General features: G+C 43.3%; 2 non-coding genes across 2 annotated transcripts; one reads left to right on the top strand and one right to left on the bottom strand.

Moving 5' to 3' along the window:
• Positions 1-14,534: 14,534 nt before the first annotated feature.
• On the top strand, positions 14,535-14,605 carry TRNAG-GCC. The gene has a single exon. It is a non-coding gene; the product is annotated as a tRNA-Gly (tRNA).
• A 291-nt stretch (positions 14,606-14,896) lies between these two features.
• On the bottom strand, positions 14,897-14,968 carry TRNAA-CGC. The gene has a single exon. It is a non-coding gene; the product is annotated as a tRNA-Ala (tRNA).
• Between the last annotated feature and the right edge of the window lie 2,385 nt (positions 14,969-17,353).

Here is a 17,353-nt window from a genome sequence, read left to right as displayed (position 1 = left end):
TGCAATCTACAGATAAGATGCTTCTGGCAGGGATTATTAATCAATACCTAGAAAAGAGACAACCCCTGCTAGAAGCAGGGGAACTCAGCTCAACCTTTCCTTTATTTTGATGTGGGATGTTAACAATGGGCTCGTGAAGGCCTCTCCTAGCTTCCTCTCTAGCACAACACTGAATGGCAGAATTTGCCATGGTCAGATTTGTCAACCTAACATGGGGGGGTCATATGCAAAAGTGTCGTAGTCGAAACATTGCTAGGTGCTCTAATATCCATTCCTTATGAAGTGGGTTCTAGCCTGTGCCCGCTGGGGGGGAAGATACCAGGGAAAGGAGGACACTCAGGCCTAAGAATAGTAAACTATGCTTTATTGAAGGAAGGAAGAACTTACACTCCAACCTGCGCGGGGAGCCCCTGGACTCGCAGAGGGGCTGCAGGGGACTCTGGCCGTTTGGGACAGCTGACCAGGCAGGACTCCGCTGGGGGGGAGTCCGCTGTGGCTCTATATTTTCCACGCTTATCTCGGGGTTACATGCGGTCAACAGCTGGCTACATTCTTATATGTACGATTTATGCTTATTACATAAACTGACTCGTTTACAGGCAAAAATATGCTGAGCTATGCTACAATGTCTTTTGGCAGGGTCTGTCGGACAAAGTTCATTGAAACTGCCTGCATCCTCCGTTTACATCCAGTCACATACTCAGTCCACCACTTAGCTCCTCACCAATCTTCTGCAACCTTGCCCCTACATAGCCCACAAAAGCTTATGCCCAAGTAAATGTGTTAGTCTCTAAGGTGCCACAAGGACTCCTCGTTATTCCTTACTCTGTTACACAAGACAGTCTCTCTATGCATTTCATAAATGCAAATTGCATCTTTTGACAACCAGAAGCTAAAGGTCTCAACAAACTCTCCAGTGCACACTCTCCCGTGAAACCAAGGCACTTTCATGTGCTGTGATCCAATGCAGTCCCTGTCAGAAATACGCCCACCCTTCCAATAATTTCAGTGGACATATTACAAATTTACACTGCTGCAACTGATATCAGAATCTGGCTCTGAATGTCCAGTGAATGCCCACTCAGCCATTCCTGCCTGCTTACATGAGTTTTCTGCTTCTCACGTGATCATACTGATAGAGGATCACAGAGTTGTTTTCATCTAATACTTAACAAGGAAATGTATTAGAATAAGGGAGACATTACTGTCCCTAAAGCTACTCTGTCTCTCTTCCCCAACTTCCTCCTGAAAGACCTTCTCCTTAGAACAGCATCCTGAAAAGCGGTTGCCTGGGATCCTGCTGATTCATGCACAGTCAGAGCCTGAACTACAAAGGTTGAAAAGGGCGCTAGGATCCAGCAGAAACCAAGGCCAGATTAGGGAAGGAGCTGTTTGTTCTATCACCCTCCTCCTCTTCCTTGTGATTGCTTCCCCCACCCTGTCTGCAAGGCAGAGACAGTAGCTCCTCCCTGTCCTGGATATGGCTCAGCTCCTGTATAAACTGAGCAGCTTCAAGGAGCTGGGGAACCAACCTCAGCTTCCTAGAGCAGTGCTGTTCAAGCTCCAGTCCCAAGTATTATGCAAGCAGGGAGAGGGAAGGGAAAAGCCCACCTCAGCAGCAGCACCATCACCACCTCCTCACTCAGGACTAGCAATCAACCTCCACTCCACTCCACCATCAACCCACATACACACTCTGCAGGAGTACCACTCTGTGCCCCTAGTGCTCACCCACAGCACCCCTTGACAGCATCAGCTGTCCCCACATCCCCCACCTTGTAAAATCTGCATGTAACAAAATGACCAAATAGTTGTCCCATGTTCTAAATCCCCCAATTCTTTGTACTCAAAAGGGACTGTGGGAGATGATGGGGCACAAGATTTTTTTGGTGCATTTATGGGTTGTGGACCTAAAAGGCACTATCTTAACAACTTCCTGAGTCCCCTGCTGCATGGTTTCCCATTACAGTTTTAAAGAAACAGTACACACAACTTCACACAGTCAGAAATTGGGTGATGCTGATGTGCAGGGTGGAATGAGATTGTGGATTTTCCTACTTCTTCATCCTTGTTATTTTTTATAACATTGCTTCCTTATATCACCACCTTGGAGTAACTGAAACATATTATCTCACATATAATCAAGATAATGACCATATTCTCTCATTTAATGGCTTCTGTGCCCTGGGGGGTGGAGGAATGAGGGGACAGGTCAGCAGTGGGATAAAGCCTATGCAGCAGTTGTGGAGGCTCAGTAGATACAATAAATAAAATATAAAACAGGAACATTTTTGCTGTCTCTAGGTGGCTAACAGCAGCCCAAATGTCTGGGAATGATAGAAAGTTCCTTGCAGCTCCTTTTTTAAACAAAAAACAAAACAAAAATTAATACTGGCTTCTAAAAATCTCCCCAAATAAGTGGAAATCTTATTCCAGTTTCTGGAAATTATTATAAATGGTGGTAGCAAATCTTTTAAAAAGTTATGATCAATAAAGCTGGTCAAAATTTTTCCATCGACATTGTTTTTTCACAAAAAATTGGGTTTTCGACTAATTAATTTTTCACAAAAAGCATCTGTTTTCCATGGAAAATTTCATCAAATTTTGAAAGTTTCTTCAAAAAAAGAATTCTTGAAAAATGAAATAGTTTGACAAAAGCTCAAAATATTTAGGATTTTGGACAATATTTTTGGTATGGAAATTTCTGCAAAAAATTGAAAATTTCCATGGAAATTATCAACAAAAACTTTTTTTCATTTACAGTTTGCGAGACTGTTTCAGGATTATTCGAATGATTTAAGGGTATTTCTTTTCCACTATTTCATAATTGTAGTTGTGCCAGAAAGTAACAATACCTAATGAATTTTCTTTTCTTTTTGCCAGAGGGAGAAAGGAAGGACTTGTCAACAGGCTTTTAGGAATCTGTAGCTCTCAATCCACACCTATGAGAGATTGGCACTGCTTGCCCTGTAACCCTCGGTTCTTTGTCCAAGTTGTCCTCTTCATATTATATATTATATTGCTCTACTGCTGTAGCTCCCTTGTCTTGACACTCCCTGCCAGCACACAAGCATGCACAGAGTGTCTGTGTGATAAGCAGCCCTGGACCAGCAATTCTGATCCCAGCAACCTGCTTTTTACACCCAGCTATACTCTGGTATCCACCAGCTTTTTGATTACACCTAGCAAGATGATCCCAATACCCGCCAGTCCTGAATTTTCTCAAAATCATGTGCTCTGCAACATCCTGCCCTTTCCTGGACCATTCAGAGGAATAATAAGGTTCATTTGCTCCTCTAAAGAGACAAAATGCACAGCTTATCTCTTTAACTGCCGTTCACAATCACTTCAGTTCAGAGACAGCATTGAGTTAGTTGAGATTAAAAGTACAACAAGTTTATTAACAAAAAGAAATAGGATTTTAAATGAGTTCAAGTACAAAGGATAGAGTTAGAAATGGTTACAAGCAAAAAAAAGTGAAAAATGCTTTCTAGAGACTAAGCCTTGACAAAACCACAGTCCTGGTTCAAAGTGAGAGACTTACCATGCTATCTTCCAGCAAGATGGCTGACCACCCCTCTTGTCAGCATCTCCCACAAAGTGCAAATTGCTCAGTTCCTTTGTCTCGCTAGGTGAAAGATAACTTGGGGTTCTTTGCCCTCCCTTTTATAGTTCAGTGAACCTTTGAAATCGATTCTTCTGAAGGTTACACCCCAAAATAATATTCATCCAAGCTGTGAGGAAGGATACATGGAGTCTGCTTGTGAAGGAAATTCCATGTTGGTTTCCTCCCTCACTGGTGTTTACTAAAAGGCAAATGAATGGCCACTTGAAGAGATTGCTAATCGACACCTGGCTAGAGACATTGGCCTGTTCTTTGTCTGGGAGAACCACTGCCCAGACTTGTCTGGCAAACACATTTTAGTTCCATGTTTCCTTCATATTTGTATGGTCCCTTGGGTATTTACCGTATACAAGAATATTAATGTTCAATGTGTTATTAGTTTTCCAATGAAACCTTACATGATACATTAATGAACTGGGGCACACTGAGCTGGTCAGGTCAACTGAAACTCACTACCAGATATCAGTGAGTTCCTTTCCCTCTTGACCGCATATTGGGGTCACCTCTTTAAGATATAGCCGAAGAGTGGTGAGTACCAGGGTGGGGCTGTTGTGTTGTAGGAAGGCTGGTGGGGTTAAGGCGATGAAACAGGGCTGAAGAGCACACACAGACTCAGGATACTGCATGTTGGTTAGCTGGCTGTTGGTGTCCAGGTTGCGAGCCACAACAGCCAAGCAGTTAAGGCACCCTGGACTACAGGGCAGAATCCCTTACTGGTTATGGGTTCGCAAAAAGAAAAGGAGTACTTGTGGCACCTTAAAGACTAACAAATCATGTTGTGGGATGCAACCTATAACCAGGTTTCAGAGTAGCAGCCGTGTTAGTCTGTATTTGCAAAAAGAAAAGGAGTACTTGTGGCACCTTAGAGACTAACAAATTTATTTGAGCATAAGCTTTCGTGAGCTACAGCTCACTTCATCAGATGCATTCAGTGGAAAATACAGTGGGGAGATTTATATACACAGAGAACATGACAGAAGCCTACTTGTTTTTTCTATATGGGAGACAATAACAGACTAGATTCAATGTCAGCAAACATGCAGGTTTGCTACTTTGTCCCTAAACTTTCTCCAGCAAAAGTTCAAGTCATTAGTAAAAAATCTTAGAAAACTTGTCTAAAGACACGTCACAGTACAATACATTTAACAAGTAAACACAAGATTTGAATCCCATGTTGTCCAAGTTATATTCTTCATATTATATATCAGTTTTCTCTTTAATTAATTAATTAATTAACTTAGGCATTTGGATAATATTTAGATACAAATGCTTTCACAGGAGCCTATAAATTCACAAGGAGCTTATACAGGTTGCTAGCTATGTAATCGATAGCTGTCTACTAAAATAAAATTAGTTCAAATTATCTTATGTTTCTTGTAAATTTTTGTTTAGTAACCTTTTGCATTGCAGAACTATGCAGGTGAAAATACAGAGAAATGAGGAAATCTGGGAGTTTCCATTTAGCTAATACTGCACATGTTTCTGAGGAGACAAAAAAATTACCAGATATAAATGACCGATAGCATATTAATCTTGCTGATTGTATTTCGTGTTCTCAGCTCTTTTTCAGCAATATTTTTGGCAATGCCAGCCATCCAGTAGCCTCCTCAGAACATTTAATTAGACTTTTTTTTCTACATAAATATTTTCTTTGTATATTAAAATAATTAATTGGGACAGGCCCACTGGGGGTTGAGATGAACTTAAAGGAGGCAGATATGTGTGACCAAGTGACCTTTTCCCGTCCTACAAGTCCCTATGCTCTCAGTGTGCTTAAAGGGACGATGTTAAAATAGCTAGGCTTTAAAACTTTAACCCACATTGACAAGTTGTTCGACATAGTAAGTCTTACCTTAAAGATTACAGCAATTGTTTTGTTTTGTTTAAACAATCTTTGCTGAAGGCTCTACAATATATATTTATTCTGTCTATGTAGATAGCTATCTTAAAATGCCCACTGCACTCTATGACACATTAAACACAAATTGATGTGCACTTGCTTTCCTGGGAAAGAAATTAGGTTGTAGGTCAAGTTTTCTTCAGTTTCTATGAATCCATACTACAATTAAGTAATCACTTTACAGGTTTATGATTAGTGTCCACTGTTTTTGGCCCAGTCATATACTTCTATTTCAGTTGGTGATATTCAGTTCTGGTGCATTACTTAAATAAAAGAAAGAAGAGTACGAACTAAAAGTTAGTCCTACAAAAGGGCATGGTTTTACATTTGTTTCATAGTTTTATTGTTTCTAAGAATAATAAAGAATTAGTCATATTCTTAATGCAATATAATACTATTGAGCAAATGCTCAAGAAGGAGTGTGAGCATAAGCAAACAGTACAAATATGTTTGTAGTCAGAGATAACCTGTGCCTGCTGATAGTGGGAGGCAGAGTCAGGGCAGCCGACTTCTGCAGTGTTACTGAGCATGCTCAGTCCGTATAAGCAGGTTCAGACAAGCCAAACAGCAAATCCGAGGAGGCACATGAGCCTGCATGCCCCTCTCCTCCACACACATCACCTCCGTTTGTAGTGTTATAGTTTCTATTCATACACTCTAGTCTGGTTTACTGTAAGAAGTGTTTCTGTCAAGAAGTATATATTGTACAATTATTTCTGTATTTATTTTTTTTCATGGCTGCATATGTAGACTGGGGGCTGATTTAGGATGTTTTGGTTTCCTGTGAACATCAGGTCTATTCTGTCAAAAGGTTTTTGTCCCTTATCTTGTTACCTCTTGCAACCTTCCTATCTACTTGAAAAGAATTCATGGGAACTAAGGCCCTTCTGTTATCTTCCACCAATCACATTCTGATGATAGCAACATTCCAAATCTCAAGGAGTCAGAACAACATTTGGAAATCTCCAAACTCCACTGTACAGTAGCACATACAGAATTCCCTAGGGAAGCACAGCCACAGGACTCAGCAGAGGAGCAACTAGGTCTGCTACTCTGAAACTAGGTCTGCAGTTCTTTTAAAAAAAGAAAAGGAGTACTTGTGGCACCTTAGAGACTAACAAATTTATTTGAGCATAAGCTTTCGTGAGCTACAGCTCACTTCATCGGATGCATTTGGTGGAAAATACAGTGGGGAGATTTATATAGACACACAGAGAACATGAAACAATGGGTTTTATCATACACTCTGTAAGGAGAGTGATCACTTAAGATGAGCCATCACCAGCAGCAGGGGGGGGAAAGGAGGAAAACCTTTCATGGTGACAAGCAAGGTAGGCCATTTCCAGCAGTTAATAAGAACATCTGAGGAACAGTGGGGGGTGGGGTGGGGGGGAGAAATACCATGGGGAAATAGTTTTACTTTGTGTAATGACTCATCCATTCCCAGTCTCTATTCAAGCCTAAGTTAATTGTATCCAGTTTGCAAATTAATTCCAGTTCAGCAGTCTCTCTGTTTTTGAAGTTTTTTTGTTGAAGGATAGCCACTCTCAGGTCTGTAATTGAGTGACCGGAGAGATTGAAGTGTTCTCCGACTGGTTTTTGAATGTTATGATTCTTGACGTCTGATTTGTTTCCATTTATCCTTTTACATAGAGACTGTCCAGTTTGACCAATGTACATGGCAGAGAGGCATTGCTGGCACATGATGGCATATATCACATTGGTAGAAGCGCAGGTGAACGAGCCTCTGATAGTGTGGCTGATGTGATTATGCCCTATGATGGTGTCCCCGAATAGATATGTGGACAGAGTTGGCAATGAGCTTTGTTGCAAGGATAGGTTCCTGGGTTAGTGGTTCTGTTGTGTGGTGTGTGGTTGCTGGTGAGTATTTGCTTCAGGTTGGGGGGCTGTCTGTAAGCAAGGACTGGCCTGTCTCCCAAGAGCTGTGAGAGTGATGAGTCGTCCTTCAGGATAGGTTGTAAATCCTTGATGATGCGTTGGAGAGGTTTTAGTTGGGGGCTGAAGGTGATGGCTAGTGGCGTTCTGTTATTTTCTTTGTTGGGCCTGTCCTGTAGTAGGTGACTTCTGGGTACTCTTCTGGCTCTGTCAGTCTGTTTCTTCACTTCAGCAGGTGGGTATTGTAGTTGTAAGAATGCATGATAGAGATCTTGTAGGTGTTTGTCTCTGTCTGAGGGGTTGGAGCAAATGCGGTTATATCGTAGAGCTTGGCTATAGACAGTGGATCGTGTGGTATGATCTGGATGAAAGCTAGAGGCATGTAGGTAGGAATAGCGGTCAGTAGGTTTCCGATATAGGGTGGTGTTTATGTGACCATCGCGTATTAGCACCGTAGTGTCCAGGAAGTGGATCTCTTGTGTGGACTGATCCAGGCTGAGGTTGATGGTGGGATGGAAATTGTTGAAATCATGGTGGAATTCCTCAAGGGCTTCTTTTCCATGGGTCCAGATGATGAAGATGTCATCAATGTAGCGCAAGTAGAGTAGGGGCATTAGGGGACGAGAGCTGAGGAAGCGTTGTTCTAAGTCAGCCATAAAAATGTGGCAACTTCATGAAAAAAGTCATACAGATACAGACAGACATCATCTTCCTCTCCAAATGCAAACAGATGGACATCATACCAAAAGGACTGAAGGTAAAAAATCCATTACAATCTACATACCACACAGACTATGCTGACAGCTTGTGCCACACACTCTCAAAGAAACTGCGGAACCACCTGATCGACATCCTCTACAGCATACAGGGAAAGATTAAGAATGAGCTCTCAAAACTGGATACTCTCATAAAGAACCAACCTTCCACACAAACTTCCTCGTGGCTGGACTTTATAAAAACTAGACAAGCCATTTACAACACACACTTTGCTTCTCTACAAAAGAAAAAGGACACTAAACTATCTAAACTACTACATGCCACAAGGGGCCACAACAGTGGTTCCCATAACTCACCCAGCAATATTGTTAATCTATCCAACTATACTCTTAACCCAGCAGAAGAATCTGTCCTATCTCGGGGCCTCTTCTTTTGCCCCTCTACTCCCACAAACATGATACAGTTCTGTGGTGACTTAGGATCCTATTTTCGACGTCTCCGACTCAAGGAATATTTCTAACAAACCTCTGACCAACATATTAACCCACAGAGACCTTCCTACCAACACTACAAAAAGAAGGATTCTGGGTGGACTCTTCCTGAAGGTCGAAACAGCAGACTGGATTTCTACATAGACTGCTTCCGCCGACGTGCACAGGCTGAAATTGTGGAAAAGCAGCAGCACTTGCCCCATAACCTCAGCCGTGCAGAACACAATGCCATCCACAGCCTCAGAAACAACTCTGACATCATAATCAAAAAGGCTGACAAAGGAGGTGCTGTCGTCATCATGAATAGGTCGGAATATGAACAAGAGGCTACTAGGCAGCTCTCCAACACCACTTTCTACAAGTCATTACCCTCTGATCCCACTGAGAGTTACCAAAAGAAACTACAGCATTTGCTCAAGAAACTCCCTGAAAAAGCACAAGAATAAATCCGCACAGACACACCCCTAGAACCCCGACCTGGGGTATTCTATCTGCTACCCAAGATCCATAAACCTGGAAATCCTGGACGCCCCATCATCTCAGGCATTGGCACCCTGACAGCAGGATTGTCTGGCTATGTAGACTCCCTCCTCAGGCCCTACGTTACCAGCACTCCCAGCTATCTTCAAGACATCACTGACTTCCTGAGGAAATTACAATCCATTGGTGATCTTCCTAAAAACACCATTCTAGCCACTATGGATGTAGAAGCCCTCTACACCAACATTCCACACAAAGACGGACTACAAGCCATCAGGAACAGTATCCCCACTAATGTCATGGCTAACCTGGTGGCTGAACTTTGTGACTTTGTCCTCACCCATAACTATTTCACATTTGGGGACAATATATACCTTCAAATCAGCGGCACTGCAATGGGTATCCGCATGGTCTCACAGTATGCCAATATCTTTATGGCTGACTTAGAACAACACTTCCTCAGCTCTCGTCCCCAATGCCCCTACTCTACTTGCGCTACATTGATGACATCTTCATCATCTGGACCCATGGAAAAGAAGCCCTTGAGGAATTCCACCATGATTTCAACAATTTCCATTCCACCATCAACCTCAGCCTGGACCAGTCCACACAAGAGATCCACTTCCTGGACACTACGGTGCTAATACGCGATGGTCACATAAACACCACCCTATATCAGAAACCGACTGACCGCTATTCCTACCTACATGCCTCTAGCTTTCATCCAGATCATACCACACGATCCATTGTCTATAGCCAAGCTCTACGATATAACCGCATTTGCTCCAACCCTCAGACAGAGACAAACACCTACAAGATCTCTATCATGCGTTCTTACAACTACAATACCCACCTGCTGAAGTGAAGAAACAGACTGACAGAGCCAGAAGAGTACCCAGAAGTCACCTGCTACAGGACAGGCCCAACAAAGAAAATAACAGAACGCCACTAGCCATCACCTTCAGCCCCCAACTAAAACCTCTCCAACGCATCATCAAGGATCTACAACCTATCCTGAAGGACGACTCATCACTCTCACAGCTCTTGGGAGACAGGCCAGTCCTTGCTTACAGACAGCCCCCAACCTGAAGCAAATACCTACCAGCAACCACACACCACACAACAGAACCACTAACCCAGGAACCTATCCTTGCAACAAAGCTCATTGCCAACTCTGTCCACATATCTATTCAGGGGACACCATCATAGGGCATAATCACAACAGCCACACTATCAGAGGCTCGTTCACCTGCGCATCTACCAATATGATATATGCCATCATGTGCCAGCAATGCCTCTCTGCCATGTACATTGGTCAAACTGGACAGTCTCTATATAAAAGGATAAATGGAAACAAATCAGACGTCAAGAATCATAACATTCAAAAACCAGTCGGAGAACACTTCAATCTCTCCGGTCACTCAATTACAGACCTGAGAGTGGCTATCCTTCAACAAAAAAACTTCAAAAACAGAGAGACTGCTGAACTGGAATTAATTTGCAAACTGGATACAATTAACTTAGGCTTGAATAGAGACTGGGAATGGATGAGTCATTACACAAAGTAAAACTATTTCCCCATGGTATTTCTCCCTCCCACCCCACCCCCCACTGTTCCTCAGATGTTCTTGTTAACTGCTGGAATTAGCCTACCTTGCTTGTCACCATGAAAGGTTTTCCTCCTTCCCCCCCCCCCCCCCCCCCCCCCGCTGCTGGTGATGGCTCATCTTAAGTGATCACTCTCCTTACAGTGTGTATGATAAAACCCATTGTTTCATGTTCTCTGTGTGTCTATATAAATCTCCCCACTGTATTTTCCACCAAATGCATCCGATGAAGTGAGCTGTAGCTCACGAAAGCTTATGCTCAGATAAATTTGTTAGTCTCTAAGGTGCCACAAGTACTCCTTTTCTTTTTGCGAATACAGTCTAACACGGCTGCTACTCTGAGTTCTTTTAAAGGTGCCCTGGAATGAGGGGGAACATGGGTTTATTTATAGAGGTATAAAAATGTCTGAAAGATTTTTTCTGCTTTTTTTCTCCTTGTGCCCTCTATTTTTGCGTAAGGTCTTCTTAGAGGACTTGAGAAGTGGAATGAATTGGGAAGTTTTTCAGATCTCAGCCAAGAAGATTTCACTTTAAGAAAGCCATTGTTCTTCTCAACTACATTAAATAACAATTAACCAAGAACAAAAATTAAATAATCTGACTAAAACTCCCTTCCCCTCTCAGTTACTCAGGTTTCACTGCTGTGGTACTTGCAAGTCATAATCCTACTAGTTCTCCAATTGTCCATACAGTCTTTAAAAAAAAATAGGGTAGATAAGATCTGAATATTCTAATGTAAATTTAAATTTAAAAACCTTCCAGGCCCTTCCTGACACATCAATAAGAAGAAAAAATAATATAAACTTAGTCTTTGTTTTCCTTTGCAGGTCATCTTTAAATCATTAGGAAAAAAAAGTATGTCTGGCTAAAACAAAGGAAAGGATATAAAAGAAATGTATTGTTGTGAACAGACTAAGTCTGTTCTGTAGACAGACAACTCCATGGTTTTCTATCTTGGATGTTTCATGAGCGCATAATTCATTTTTTAAAAATTCTGTTTGTTACAAAACAATGAGTTTTACATTTTCCAACTGAATTATCCTTTTTTCCAAATGATTTCTTAAATAGTCGAAGAGCGTACATCAATCCCTTTCAGACATAGCCTTTTCAAACTAAGCATGCAGAATGTATAAAGATCTAAAATCTTAATTTAAATAGCATTATAATAAAATACATTTTAAAATAAATGCTTATGAAAATAACCATTAACATGGAATGTAAAAACATAAATTTTTCAATTTAGATGCCAATAGAAAATTCTTATGATAGACATGTATTTGTTTTGCTTATGTAGCCAAATATCTTCATAATATCTAAGTAATTATATGATTTTATGTTCTTTTGCTCTAGAAAAAATGCAAATAAAATGGCCACAAAAATACAGATTATTTAGTTTATCTTTTTGAAAATAAATTATGTCAAAAATTGAAATGAACTCCAAATCCTGTTCTCTAAGTACTGGTGGAGTCTTTTAGTAAGAATAGACTTTATCTTTATCCTTTATCTCTTATGCTACAAATTAAAAATTAGCAATGTGGCATGTAGTCATAATCCACAAGTTTGGAGAAAAATGAAATTTGCCTCTGTATCCTACAGAAAATGCCTCTATAACTAAGCGATGTATGGATTTGTATCCACTTTGTTTTAATGTGGCAAACTACGAGAGACAACAGACTCGATTTATTTTGAAGGATAGTGCTTGTACTTCAACTTTGTGTAAAATAGCTATTTCAGAGTGTGACTGTACTACTGGAGTTGCGTTACACATCACTCTCCATCAGCTCATTCTTCACTTCAGTTCTTCAGATACCTTTCCTCAGCCACCACGCTGATTAGAGGAGGGAGTCTCATCTCTTTGGTGTAGAAAACAGAACATAAATCAATCTCCAGAGTACTCTGAGGTTTTGACCCATGTCACTCTTGGCCACCATTGTCTAGTAGTACTATAGATCTGAATTCATTCTCTTGTTTCATGAACCTTTTCTTTACCACTATTTTTAAAGAGCTAGTACAGACATGTTCTAATCTAGACCCATATTTGAGCCGCAGTAAGAATTGTTCTTGACTTTCACAGGTCACTGTAATATTTCTGCCAACTCTGCCGGAAGTCCTAAACAGATGCGCAAAGTGCATTAGGGAAACAGTTTTCAAAACTCAGTTAATTTAGCACTTGTGGGTGCGAATGGGTTTCATTTGTGCTCGGAGAATGGCCAGAGGGTTCGTTGCTGATCGCACAAGTCTTGCTGACCTGTAAGGCATTCCGGTGGCAAGTTCCCCTGTATAAAATCAATCTAAACATTTTCTTGACGACTGCAATTCAACATAAATAAAACCTGTCCCATTAGTCACCTAAACCCTAATCCTACAAAGAGAACCACACCGGGGAATGCTTTTGGCTGTTTAGCGCTCTGCTGATTTCAGCGGGACGTTGCATGAGTACAGACATCTCTGACCCCACGTTTCTGGGTCAGGTGCTGGGCCTTAGAGGTGTACTTTACCTTTTGATGCTCAAAGGAAATTCCTGCTATTAGATTAATTCCTACAATTAATGGGAGCTGAGTGATTAATATTTAGCAAATAATTTATTTGAACAAATGTTGCTATATTTGGAAATAATGTGTTTGCCTTAGTATGTAGATCTGAGTGAATAATTTTCAAATACGATAATTTATCTGGACCATTTCATTGTTATTTTCCAAATAAAACATTCCTTTTTTTTCATTATTTACCTGACTCTTGGGGAAGTTAATGCCTATACCTGTTCTGTGGATAAAGTCTCCAATAATCCAGGGCGGGGGAGATTTCATGCAGCCTCTCTTTTTACACACAGAGAAAACTTGCACATTCACCCATTTGCACATGCTAAACATGCACTTATGAGTATACATAGGGTAGTCAGAGCCACAGTTACAAGACTTATGTGCACAAATGGCCCATTGCATAGGCAAATTCATATTTTAACATAAATATTTCATGAACTCACAAAGCGGGGAGAGCTGAAAATGCCCCTAAAATAATTATTTTATTTTTTATTCGAATCTAACAGATATCTGTTTTTAAATCTTCCATTAACAGTGTTTATAATTAATTATAAGCTCATTCTGGTTCAAATTTATTCCTATGTGCCTTCTAGGCTATATAATTGCAGACACTGTTCTTACTTTCAGGTCTTATTTTCTCTTGATATGACTCACATGTTGTTCTTGTTTTCCCTTGAAAGTCTTGCTTGCTATGCATGACTAGTCTTGAGAGTCTGTCCAACAAGACAAACTAAGGTGTCAAGACTTTATAGCATTTGTAACAACATTACATTGCTGCATCACAGTGCAAGTGATGACATTACACTGATACCTCAGTTCACAATGCTTAATTTTTAATTAAAATATCACTATACATCATATTATATCAAAATGCCAAAATATTAAGAGACAATGTTGCAAATGCAGTCATGATGCATTGCTTTGTTGGAGGATAATGTGAGCCCTGGAAGGCTAAAGTCATGGTCCTCTACAACAAAATCAGGCAAGCTCAGGATAAATAAGATGAAAAAACATAACCCTAGTTTGCTACTTCCATTGCACAGGTTACCAGGCAATTTCCAGGACATTACACAAATCTTCATATTTATTTATTATTTTTGCATCTCAGAGACTATTTTATATAAACCTAATCTTATTTAGCGGAAGGTGGATTTAAAAAGTATAGTCTCTTTTTAAATAAACATTGCATCATAAGAAATATAAATTCTGAAGTACAATTAAGAAATACACATTGGATACATTTTAATAGGATATGTTCGCTACCCCACTCACAGCGGTGCATTGGTGGTTCAGTGGTAGAATTCTCGCCTGCCACGCGGGAGGCCCGGGTTCGATTCCCGGCCAATGCAGCTCGATTTTTTTGCCCAGGACTAAATTCAATTTTAAAATCGCAGTTAAAAGCCACTCGTTCGCTCTGTTCTCACCGCTGTCTCCATGCAAGCGCCACCTCACCGCCAAAGACCAGACCACACCGCAAACTCTTGCTACGCTACTTTCAATAGCCCCATTATTTGGCCTGGACTGGGAACGACAGACGCCGGCTCGGGGGAGCCCGGAGGCAGCTGGGGGGGGGGAGGGGGTCCCCTGGATCAGCCCGGAGCTGGGAAACAATTATTTTAAAAATGCAAAACAAAAACGGCTGGAGATGCCGGGGATTGAACCCGGGACCTCACACATGCGAAGCGCGCGCTCTACCACTGAGCTACATCCCCCAGCTGTCCTCAGCAGCCCCGCCAGGCCTATGCATCGTTCCCCAGGCCTCGCTCGCCCTGAGCCAGCGCCAGCGCCAGGGCCCCCCCCTCCCCCGCCAGGCTAGTGCCCGGCCGCGGCTACTGCGCTCGGCGCGCCCCCGTCAGCGCTCGCGCCAACGTCCCAGGCCAGGCGCGGGAACCGCCCGGGCGCCTCCGTCTGCAGCTGCGCCTGTGGCCCGGCGTCAGCCCGCCCCGCTCGGCCCCGGCGGCCCCGCGGCTGCCCAGCGCGGCGGGCTCGGCGATGGCAGGAGCCTTCCTAGGAGCGGGGCAGTGGCGCGAGTGGCCCCAACGGACCTTGGGGCAAGGGCGGGCGGGGGGAAGCCCTCCCAGACTCTGAAATCTGCCCCCCCCCAGCTGCCGCCAATCCTGTCCCCACAGCCTCAAGCCGGCCCCTCCAGCTCCCCACGCCCCCTGCCGCAGCCCAGCCCCCCCGCAACCTCCCTCCACCGGCCCCAGTCCGCCCCCCTCCAGCTGCCCCACAGCCCCAGTTAGGAAGGGGATAGACAAGAGCACGGTATAAATCCATGGTGTGCCCAGGGGGCAAGAAATTGAGCAGGGGGCTCGAACCCCGGCCCTATAAGGAGGGAGAAAAAAGAGCTGGGAGGCCGGATCGAGGTTTATACACTGGTGACTGGGGTGGCGAAAGTGAATAAGGACGTGTTATTTACCCCATCACGTAACAAAAGAATCAGGGGTCACCCAATGAAATGAGTAGGCCGCAGCTTAAACACAAACATAAGGAAGTGCTTCCTCACACAGGGCACAATTTGTGGAACTCTTTACCGGGGGATGCTGTGAAGGCCAAAAGTATAAGAAAGAATTAGTTACGTTCATGGAGAATAAGTCCATCAATGGCTATTTGACAAGATGATCAGAGCTACAACCCCATACTCTGGGTGTCCCAAAGCCCCTGACTGCCAGATGTTGGGATTGGACCACAAGGATGGATCACTTTATAATTGCCTGGTTCTGCTCATTCCCCCTGAAGCATCTGGCCCTGGCCACTGTGGAAAGACAGGATATTGGGCTAGATCAGTGGTTTTCAAACGTTTGTGCTGGTTACCCCTTTCACAGAGCAAGCCTCTGAGTGCAACCCCCCCCCCACCCCATAAATTAAAAACAATTTTTAATATATTTAACACCATTATAAATGCTGGAGGCAAAACGGGGTTTGGAGTGAAGACAGTTTGAGAACCCCTGGGCTAGCTGGACCATTGATCGGAGGCAGTATGGCCATTCCTATGTTCAGTCCAGCCCCTCCCAGTTTTCTACAGTGCTAATATAGCCGCCATCTTCCCTAGCTCCTGCCCAGCCCCTTAGCTCCAACTTAACTCCTTTCCGGATCCCCTGCCCCTGCAGACCCTCAGTTCCTGTCTAACTTTACTTCAGGTTTGGGTTGCCAATTCTCAAGCTATTCTGGGAGATTTTTCCCCCCAACATTATGGAATGTCATTTTCTTAAAATATCCTATTCAAATCTCCCGGATTGCTTTCAATAGTCACTGGGAGATCGATGCCGATTCTGGGGGACTCCAGCCCCAGATCAGTCCTGGAGGGTTGGCAACCCTACTTCAGATCCCTCACAGCCCTTCTCATTCCCTTCCAGTTCTGATCCAGCTCCTCCCCCAGCTCTTCCTCAACCCCCCTCCAGTTTCCTTCAGTCCCCAGCCTTCAACTTTCCCAGCTCTGATTCAGTCACTCCAGGCCTTTTTAGATCCTCTCCTGGCCCCCATTCCCTGATCCAGCCCCCTGCTCAATTTCAGGTCCCTAAAATTCCCCTTCAGCTTTCCACCATAGAGCTTTTCTCCAATCCGCAGATGCTCTCCCCATTCTCCCAGCTCTGATCCATACCCTCTGAGCGCCACTCCAACCCTGTTTCCCCACCCTCCAGCTCCAATCTAGCAGCCCTGCTCTATCCAGTTGTGCTCCAACTCCCTCACCCCAACTCCCTCTTTTTCCTCCTTTCCCAGTTCCTTTCCCCCCATGCAAAGTGGCTGATAGTTTTGCCTTGTGCTTTGTCTTGGGGGATGGGGGTGCACCTCTCCTGTCTCTACTTCGACACACACACACCCTGCATATCCCCCAGTACTGCAATCCCCCCCAAACCTTCTGCACTTGTCCTTGCCAGTTGCTCATGTCCAGGGCCTGGGGTTGTCCCAGCCAGAGGGATTCCTCATCCCAGGCACTCCCTGCCCCAGTAGGCCAGCAGGCCCCGCTCTCCACAGCAACTTCTCTCCACTGCGGTATAGCTCATCTTCTTCCGAATTGGCAAGGGCATGAACAGGGATACGTGTATGCAGCTAGACCCAAGCTCCACTGTTAGCAGCCCCCTGCAGCATCAGCAGAG

Source organism: Dermochelys coriacea, chromosome 11 (assembly GCF_009764565.3).
Source record: "Dermochelys coriacea isolate rDerCor1 chromosome 11, rDerCor1.pri.v4, whole genome shotgun sequence".
NCBI classification, from domain to species: domain Eukaryota; kingdom Metazoa; phylum Chordata; order Testudines; family Dermochelyidae; genus Dermochelys; species Dermochelys coriacea.
This window is presented reverse-complemented; position numbering and strand designations above follow the sequence as displayed.